We start from the raw sequence: 10626 nt of genomic DNA, 5'->3' as shown, positions 1-10626 counted from the left end.
TTTATGATCACGCCGAAAATTCGGCGTAAAAGTGGCAAAAAGGTTACAAAACGGGCCCAAATCGCAGAAATAAATGCCAGAAGCCGCCTTTTTGACGGAAATACATGCGCATTGCATTCAATCGGACAATCGAAAAAATACATGAAATCAAAAAAAAATGCGTCCAAATCGGACAATCGAGCGAAAAGTTATGATCGTTCAAACTTTTTGACGGAAACGGTACCGATGTCGCACATAAAACTCCTTCGGATTGCAAATTGGACCACTCCGTGTTGTAGATCTCTTCGAGAACCATGAAAAATTGCACTCACACGCCTCGAACGGATGTCTAACGGTCCAGTTATGGCATTTCGAAATTTCCATTCCGACCGCATTTGCTCCTTAGCTTACTCCTATGATGAAGTGCTGACTCGTACTTCAATCAGGTTTTGTGCTTTATTCTTCACGAGGCCGAATACGTACCTTCAATCCGTTCTTGAATCTGGTTTTAGGAGGTTAGAATCCAACCATGGATTGTCTAGGATGACTTTTCCTTTGTGAATCTTTCCTTGCTTCGCTCAAATGCCATGCGCATTGCATTAGATCGCAACTACCCAAGAAAGTTAGATACTCACCACAACTCATATATATACAAAATAACCACTGCATTTGCACAATATGCAAGTATACATATTCGGCCTAAATATTTGACAACAATCTGCAAGTATAGCAAATATAGCCAACAAATTTGACAACTTATATAGTAATTAACTTCTTGAATACCATAACTATTCAAGTAAAAAGTTAGAGAATTTCGTGTTTCCATATCATTTTTTCAACCTTCTTCATTGAAGTACCTGTCTTTGACGCCTTGCAGAAATAATTTTGGAGATGAATGCCCTTTAACATGTGTCAATCTTTGAATTCTTTAATTCTTACCATCCCATTAAACAAATAAAGTTAAAAACAAAAATTTGGTGTCTACAGTTTGCCCCTCTTTGTCTGAGTTTTGAAAAAACTTGAGACAAAGAAGTAGACACCAAATACTTACCAGTGTTAATCGGCTGCGAATGATTCCAACGATTGCCGCCCTTGAAACGAGGACTGATCTCTTTATCAAAATGTTGAGAAATTGGATTGACCCGAACAGAAATTTAAACGGGACTGACCCGAACAGAAATTTAAACGGGACTGACTCGAACAAGAATTTAAACGGGACTGACCCGAACAAGAATTTAAACGGGGCTGACCCGAACAGAATTTAAACGGGACTGACCCGAACAGAATTTTAAACGGGACATTTAAAACGGGATAGACCCGAACAGGAAATTTAAAACGGGATACACCCGAACAGGAAATTTAAAACGGGATAGACCCGAACAGAACTGTAAATGGGATAGACCCAAACAGAAAATTTAAAAACGGGGAGTGCTCACTAGTGGGACTGACCCACGACTAGTGGCTAATGAAAAATGAAATGCACACTAGTGGGACTGACCCACGGCTAGTGGCAGATTAAAAGGAAATGCTCACTAGTGGGACTGACCCACGGCTAGTGGCAGAATAAAAGAAATGAGCACTAGTGGGACTGACCCACGGCTAGTGGCCAACGAAAATGAAATGCACACTAGTGGGACTGACCCACGGCTAGTGACAGAATAAAAGAAATGCGCACTAGTGGGACGGACCCACGGCTAGTGGCAGAATAAAAGAAATGCACACTAGTGGGACTGACCCACGGCTAGTGGCGGAAAATGAGAGGCTCACTGGCGGGACTAACCTCACGCTCCAGTAGCTGTGAAAATGAAATGCTTACTGGCGGGACAAACCCAGCTCCAGTAGCAATGAAAATAAAATGCTTACTGGCGGGACAAATCCAGCTCCAATAGCAATGAAATGCTTACTGGCGGGACAAACCCAACTCCAATAGCAATGAGAATAAAATGCTTACTGGCGGGACAAACCCAGCTCCAATAGCAATGAAAATGAAATGCTTTTGACAATCGGACAGTGGGATCAAATCCGAGCCTGCCGTGATGAACTTGATTTGATTTTTGACTTTTGATTTTTTTTTTTTGATTTTTTTTGATTTTTTTGATTTTTTTTTTGACTGAGAGAGGCTTGTCGAAATAATTTGCCCCAGTGTGATGAATTGGTCAGTGGGATTAAACCCAAGCCTGCCCAATGGAAAGTTGGCGGCACGAAAACCAGGCCCAACGTGATCCTTGGAATGTTGGCGGCACCAAGTCCAGGCCCCACTTGATATTGTGAATGTTGGCGGCACTAAATCCAGACCTAACATGAACTTTGTGAAGTTGGCGGCACCAAATCCAGGCCCAACGTGATGTTGTGAATGTTGGCGGCATGAAATCCAGGCCCAACGTGATGTTTGGAATGTTGGCGGCACAAAGTTCAGGCCCAACGTAATATTTAGAATGTTGGCGGCACGAAATCCAGGCCCAACGTGAACTTTGTGAAGTTGGCGGCATGAAATCCAGGCCCAACGGGATATTGTGAACAAGAAATTGAATTTGATTTGTCAAGAAACAAGCAATTAAATTTGATTTTTCAAGAAACAAGAATTTGAACTTGATTTTTGACTTTTGAATTTTTCTGATTTTTCGAGAGAATCTTTTTCAAAATAATTTGCCCCAGTGTCGAGTCCATTTTTCCCTCCTTCTTCTTGCTTCTCTTTGCAGTATCGGCCTTCCGCCTCACTGGATGCTTTTCGTCATTTTGAATCATAAATATCTGTACAAGGGGTTCATCAAAGTATGACATGCACTTAAATTTCAGGAAAAGAGCAGCGGGATTGATCCGAAAAATGTTATTATTTGATTTTTGGACAAAAACCTCAAATGTATTACAAAAAATTTTGCCCCAGTATGGGCTTATTTCATGAAATCTCACAGATAAAATTTTTTCCCCAGTGTGGGCTCCCTTGATTGCAAAAATTTGTTCGGATGATTTCCCATTTATTTGAACAAAGAAAAACCGCACTTTCTAAAATTTAAAAAAGAATGCACATATACAACAATGTGAAGAAACTTTAAACGTCAAGTTTGAACTCATGCAGAAATTTCATGATGAATTCCTCGAAATAACACCAAATTCAAGAAGATTTCTTCCTCACTTTTAGCATTGGTGCTTAGGGTAACGGGTCACCACTTCTGGTTGGCTCATCTTTCAGGACCAATCAAGTGACTTTATTTTTGAAATGGCTAAAGAAATGGGAGGTCAGAATTTGTTTTTTTTTTTGACTTTTTTTTTGCCCAATATTGTATGTAATCCTTTCAATACCACATCTTAGTGAAAGCAAAGAGTTTGTCACCCTTATTTTTCAAGAAAACTTAGTCAACATACAAGCTTTCTAGGCTTGTAACATATGGACAGAAGTGATAGCTAAACATGTGGAAACGGGTTATACCCTTATGATCACAAACGATTTGATGAATTTTTTATGAGCATGATCCTCACTTTGGATTGTCATGAAAGAATAAGTCAACGATGGACTTTATTAGCTTGTAATTTGGTTTGAAAACGATAGCTAAAGAATAAAACTTTCAAGGACATTGCACCGAAGATCGCATTTTTCCAAAATTGCCCCTATTTTGAACTCAAAAGATCTCAGACTTTCTTTGCATTTTTCTCATCACCCACCAAGGACTTCAGCGTCGAATTTTTCTACATTTTCTTGCATTTACTTTTCTTGCTTTGCTTTTTGCCTCTTTTTCCTTTCCCTCAACTTGATGGATTTTCACCTGGTGAGTAGCGTCAACCTCATACCCAGGCAATTCAGAAATACAGCTAAAATTTTCCGGCATCAAAAATTTTCTTGCCAGGGCCATTGCAAAGAACAGAAGTCAGGACTTTCGGCTTTTGTAATGGGGTCTGGTGGGGTGCTTAGAAAAGTTAAGGCTTGAAAGCAGATTTCAAGAGTGGTATAAGTAATCTGAGATCGCATTGTTGTGCCAACCCTATTTAGGGTTAAATCAGAATTTGCCAGAGCTTGTGCTCAATTGAGGCCTTTTCTCTTTCATTTTCTTTCGATTTTTCGGCCTTCTGCCATTTTTTGAAATTTTCAAAATTTGCCCCAGTTTATTTGTGAACTGAGGCTCTCTTTTCTTCTTTTGTCTTTTGATTTTGTGGCTTTTCACTTTTTCATTTCTGGAAACTTTTTCCTTTTCAACTCAAACTTGCCCCAGTGTGGGGTTTGCGATTCTCAGGGGTTGCCAAATGAAGTATTTTATTCTGAAGGCTCAAAAGGGATAACTAGGGATAGAATGTCCGATTGGAAAAGAAGAGGGCCTGACTTTTATTCTGTTCCTTACAATAACTCTAAAAGGAAACTTTCATTAATGGAAAATTTCTGGCATGTATCTGAATTAACTGACTGAGAAAGACCCTTGTTCGTCCATATTTGTGAAACATAGGCGGTCCATGCGGACAAATCTCTTTCTTTTCTTTCTTTTTTTTTCTTTTTTTTTTTCAAAATTGGACCCCAAGTAAAAATCAAATCTCCCCAACCTCCTTCCCCCAATATGGGGTGCGATCGTGAGTGCTTTGAAAAGAACCACCAATTTTAGCTCAAATGAGGATGCAAGGGATGATCAGTGTTTAGGTTGTAGAAACGACGGTCAAAGTATCATTCTTACACCTCAGGGCAACCAAAGTAACGAAATGGTCATTGAAAATCCATTTCCCTTTTTGATATTTGAAAATTTTCCAATGAAGAGTAGTGATCATTAAAGCTCTTATTTGAAGCGAAATTATTCTTTCAAAGGCTCAAATGGGAGAGCAAATGATAAAATGTGTATAGGTAGAGAAAAGAATGCTCGAAGTATCATTCCAAATTTTCAAAACAAACAAGAGTAATGCACATTTTTGCTTTCACTTAGATGTGAACTGAATCGGTTAAACACAATGGATATTTTCAAACAAAGATGGCCCCAATTTATCAATCAATGTGACTGATTTTATTTTGGGGTCAAATGAAGGAGAAAAAGGAATCTCATTGGGCCTTTTGAATGACCGTTCACCCTTTTCTGAGCACTGTTATTGTATAGCTCGGATCACCAACCTAGTGTACATGAGGATTTTAGAGAAGTATACACTTGTGAAATTCAAGCTAGAGGTTGAAAAATCTTAATTTGGTCTTATTTCTCAAAATTCATCATGGAATCTCCAATGAGTAAGAATAAAGAATGAAATGTACATGAATATACACAAAACAATAATTGTCCAAAAATTTTATTGCTGAAAAATAATTTGAAACAAAATTTCTCGTTCAATTATGATACAAATGAGAAGAGAGAAACTTGTCAAAAGTTCCGCATATACACTTTTTGTCTCCTTTTCTTTTGGAACAAAATTTATTAACAAATCAAATAAATAGAATTTCCCTTTGGAAAACAATTACAACATCTCTCAGAGGCTTTAGCGTAAAGCTTCCAGATAAATCATTTATGTTTTCATTGTAGGATTTGCCCAAAAATCAAATAATACTTGCAGTTTTGACACTTTATTAGATCAGAAGTGTCATCAGATATAGAAAAATATTTTCCCTTTATTGAAGTATTTTTACGAATGCAGGGGAGGGGGGAAAACAAAAGAAAAATACCCTGAGTTAGTAAGTAAGAATATAAAATCGGTATGCATGTCCTATGGGGGAACCCTTTTATGCCAAGGGTAGGCCTAGCATGAAAATGCAATCCGCTAGAGTAGGCACCATACCATACCTGATGAATCCGATCAACTCATTCAGTGAAAAATAATTTTGAAAAATTTGGTCAATTGGAGTGAGAAGAGACATTTGCCAAAATGAGGTCAACGTCCGAATGGATTGATCACTTTTGATCGATACGAGGATTTGCAAAAACGCACGTGTTTGACCTTGACAAACTTCCTATCGAAGAAATTGGAATTCGTTTGACAAAATTTCCTCAGCAAAGCGCGGGTCAAAACCCCAACTGATCAAATGACTGGATGCAAAGGATGGTTTTTTCCAAATCGACCAGGTTTCCCAATTTGGAATTCGACATTGAAACCCTAATTAGTCAAATGGATTGAATGACATTGACCATTTATTTAAAATCGACCGGATTACCCTAAAAAGGGAAACGGGTCAAATGAATTGAGTGACATTTGATAACTTACTCAAAATTGACCGGATCATCCTAAAAAAGAACTTGGTCAAATGAATTGAATAAAATCGAGAATTTATTTAAAATTGACCAGATCGCCCTAAAAGGGTAAACTGGTCAAATAAATCGGACGAAATTGAATGAGCATCGATCTTGAATGTGTTTTGAATGACCAATAATTTCAGAATTTACGTAGTATCTTATTAGTAGTGTAAGTTATGTTTGTCTAACTTTTGTTCACCCATAAATATGTATAGTTGAGACAAAAAAAATATTACTACAACAACTTATGTTTTGTGAGGTTGTGACAGCCCCACCTTCCCCTAAGGCGAACCAAAGGGTTCGGCGGACCGCCTGCCCAACTCTCGTCAAGACTCACTCACTCACTTCAAATATAATAGATTATAACCTCAAGGGGAAAAGAAATACCAGTTTCCAAACTTGAAACATACATATACCTTCATTTCTGTTTCAAACATTCGTACAATCCCACATATATCAAAAGATGTGAATTTCAGATACATTCAGTCCCAATCGAGCACTAGCGCGAGTACAATCGCAAAATTCAAAAACTACTAGACTACACTAGCCTGTACCAGTCTCACGCCTCGTTCGTACCCCCTGTAAGGAAAACAAATGGCGTGGAATGAGCTAAAAGCCCAGTGAGGTTCCAAATAGCAAGTTGACCATTATTAAAAAGTACAAATATCACGTAGCAAAATAGCGAGCATAACAAGTTCATGAAAGTGAGCAATAACACGTCAAATAGCAAACGTCAAAATGAGGGAGTGAAAACTCTTTTTGTTCCAAAAGAACAATAACACTTCGAATAACAATCAATGTATAAGGATACAGATGGCTCTAAGGAGCCAAATTCCTATTTTTTCACCAGAGCTTGATCAAGTATTAGTTGACACTCCGTCAACTTTCAAGTAAAGTAACTAGTCCAATAGTACATCATTTAACTCCAATCTCCGTCCACCAACCAAATCCCTTACCGAGTCCGAACTCCACAATAAACATTAGTGGTAATACTCGAGTATACCGATTAGTCAAGAAGATAACACTCCACTCGACAACACTAGATACCCATGGTTCGTTATCTAATCGACCAATCCCTTGCCGACTCGACTCGATTAACTAGCCAGTGGGGTTTGGGTTCTCAAGAATTCGATGAGATAACATCTCCAATCAATTGAATCAAGATAAAAGTACGGAAACGGGAATAAGATATACCTCCCACTCGGATCGAGTGTGGTACATACTGCCGCTCAGCACTTACAAGTCACGCACAAGTATATTAAGTCATTTGCAATAATAACAAGTACATATCACATTAGGGCAAGTGCGATAAAGTACACTCTTGCACGATCAAACAAATTACATATCATTAAATCACATTGGTCAAGTATTAAAAACAAGTGTTCAGTTCAATCAGGTATTTGGAAGCACTCACCAAAGGTCTAGTGCCTCTCAAAAGTCTCGTTCAGGTCCAACTCTTTGGTTGGAGTCCAAATTTGCGATAAAATATCATTTACGAATGCAAAACTCTCTAGAGTTCAAAACATAGGAGTTTCGTTTCAAGAAAATCAAGTAAATGCAACTCATTTAGGTAGTATTCAAGATACTTATCAAATTCCGAAAAATTCATGCTCGCTCGCTTAGTTATGATCAAGAAGTGGTTTCAACTTTAGAAGTTACACTTGGTATCAAAGATCGGGAAAATCGTATTTTGAAATGTGACGGCCCCACCACCCCCTAGGGCGTACCCCAGGGTTCGGCGGGTCGCCTGCCCAACTCTCGCCGGGACTCACTCAAACACTACAGTCCTCAAATGAATTTCAAGATAAATCTCAGATATTACATCCAATTCACCAAGAATTACATATCACGAGTACCAGAAAGTAAAACCTAGAAAAAGCTGAGAACTATAACCACCACAACAAATATATACATCTTACTAGTCAACCTAAAACAAGTACAAGTTCACTCGTCTATAATCGAAACACTAAACACCTTCCCGAGCGATCCCCGCGTCGGCCCCCTGCTAAGGAAAACAAAAGCAAAGGGGTAAGCTATATGCTTAGTAAGTAAACAGGGGTAAAAGTGTAAATTTCACATTTAGATAAGCAATTATTTCACAAAATGCCAAGTCAAGTGCAAAAGTAACAATACAAAGGAAGGATACAGGTTGGCTCCAAAGCCAAGTCGTTTGCCATGCGTGACCTCCTGCCGACACTCCGTCGACCACAAATAAGGTCCGTAGAACTCCACTTGTACACCCACCAAACACCTTATCACCCTCACTGGTCAGTAACCTCACAAACTTGCCCGGGCGAACGAAATCACAAACTTGAACTTGAGTCACAAGCTCGGGTCACAAACTTGGTCCACATACTCGATGAACCGGATTCACAAACTTGGTGACCTCAAACCAAGTTGGACTGACTTCGACCAAGCCCTAACCGGCTCGAATAGTCCATCTAGGTATTGAAATCGGGCCCCAAACTCACAAACTTCACAAAATTATTCAAAAGTCATCCCGAGCCACAAGCTCAAGGGTTTTAGTTCCAAAATTGCTCATATACACAAGCCATGTACAAATATGTGCGCAAATTTAGGGTTTAGGTCGAGTGCGATAAAGTACACTCTCGCCTAAGTACCCTCTTCATACATATCGAAACACATAAGCAACTAACACACAAGAGCGGCCTGAATACTTACCCAAAATACAAAAGTAGTACAAAAGCGGAAATCACTTCGTGTGTTGGCTAGTAGTGGGCCCCACCGACTCCGCCTAACTCACCACGGTCTGAAATAAAGATTTTATCACATTATATCATAAACGGCTACTAACAGACCCAAAACAAGTAAAATGGCAAAAGCCGACACACGCAAGTACGGAAACGGCAAAATTGGCACATGCAAGTGCGCGAAACGGCAAAAGGAAACGGCCAAATCTGCCATCTCAAACCGTTTTGATCAAAAATTAGGCTAGGAATGTCGGATTAAAGTGAACGAGATACCGTTTCGAAGATATGAGAAAGGGATACAAATCCCCTGAAGAAACTTTAATCTAGATCTGAATGGAAGCAGGTCGAAATTGTAGAAAACAATACCAAAAATTTATGTCTTAGAGTGACGAGCAGGGTTGTTTGCTGGACCATAACTCCCAGCTCACAAATCCAAATCAGGAAATTCCAAAGGCATTAGAAAGCTGAGACATAAGGATAAAACTTTGATATTTTGGCTAAGACCTGAATCTATTCAGAACAGAACGAAAATGGAGTGCCAAAGTACCCATCAGAACTGTCCAGATTCAAAGGCAGCTCTAACGTTAAATCTTGTTTCGGTAACGGGAGCTACGAAACTCAGATTTCGACGCACTTTATACCAATTCGAAACTAAAACCAAGATCTACATTTCTTATGAAGGAGTCAACACCCAGATCGTACATTATCAAAACGGAAAAACACACGGTCAGAGGCTGAAATTCAAAATGCACCCAATCTAGTGTCCAAAACAGGTTCAAGTGTTTTGGTTATAACTCGGCTACACTGCTCCGTTTGACCTGATATTTTGCAGGCATACTCAAGACTTAAGAGGCTACAATGTTGGAGAAGGCCACTCAGTCCAATTTCGAGTGTAACTAGGTCAAAAATGCAATATACCACACCAGAACCGTAAAAACAGGTTCACAAACCGCATTCTGGTTCAAACATCATAAGTCAGGCTACCTAAGTCCAAACCAAGTGATTCCAAAGCCATCCGAAAGCTAAGATACACGGCTACAATTCATCAGAAGACCTCAACAACCAATTCCGAAGTATTCCCAACCAAAATAATCTAATTACAGACGCAATTATCAAATTCGGGTAGAAACAGGGCAGCAAGGGTAATTTAGTCTTTGCATAGGCTACGTTGCTCCGATTGAGCTGAAATTTTGTAGACATCTCTAAAACATCATTACCTACAATTTTCATGTTTTAACCTAAGGCTAATTTGGCCTCTAACATGGAGCACTAAAACCAGATAGAACAGGGTAGCTTGGTTTCCAAATTCTGAAATTTGCACATTTACTCTATAAATTCATATCTAACAAGTGCTCTATCATCAAACCCACCAATTACTAGCTCAATAACATCAATTATGAGGTAGATAACCATAATCAAGACTGAAAATATAAACCCTAGTTAAACATCCCAACATACCATTTAACCCATGAAATTTTTCCCATAGATCCATCAAAACTACAACTTTAAGCTTCTAGTTCACACATATAAGAAGTAGAGGGAAGTTTCTTACCAAATTCACCTTAATCCCTATGTCAAGAAGCTGCCAAGACCTTCCTCTTCCCAAATCACTCCACCAAAACCCCTAAGCTTCCTTGGAGATCAACTTTTGTGGAGGAATTTGCATGATTATCGGTTGAAACTCAAGATTGAGGCTTGAAATTGAAGTGCAAAAATGAAGTTTTCTCTCCCTTTCCCTCTCTCAAGTTTCG

At 39.0% G+C, this 10626-nt stretch overlaps 1 long non-coding RNA gene across 1 annotated transcript in view; it reads right to left on the bottom strand.

Moving 5' to 3' along the window:
- The window catches only part of LOC140010252 (uncharacterized), a 4638-nt gene extending 143 nt beyond the window's left edge, over positions 1-4495 (bottom strand). Inside the window, exons 1-2 of the long non-coding RNA XR_011817552.1 lie at positions 1526-4495; positions 1-87 (exon numbers count right to left, since the gene is read on the bottom strand). The exon at positions 1-87 is cut by the window's left edge and continues 143 nt beyond it. This is a non-coding gene — a long non-coding RNA (uncharacterized lncRNA). The remainder of the gene's footprint in view (positions 88-1525) is intronic.
- Between the last annotated feature and the right edge of the window lie 6131 nt (positions 4496-10626).

Source organism: Coffea arabica, chromosome 7c, assembly GCF_036785885.1.
Source record: "Coffea arabica cultivar ET-39 chromosome 7c, Coffea Arabica ET-39 HiFi, whole genome shotgun sequence".
In the NCBI taxonomy this organism is placed as follows: Eukaryota; Viridiplantae; Streptophyta; class Magnoliopsida; order Gentianales; family Rubiaceae; genus Coffea; species Coffea arabica.
Note: the sequence above shows the minus strand (reverse complement) of the source record. Positions and strands in the feature narration are given on the sequence as shown.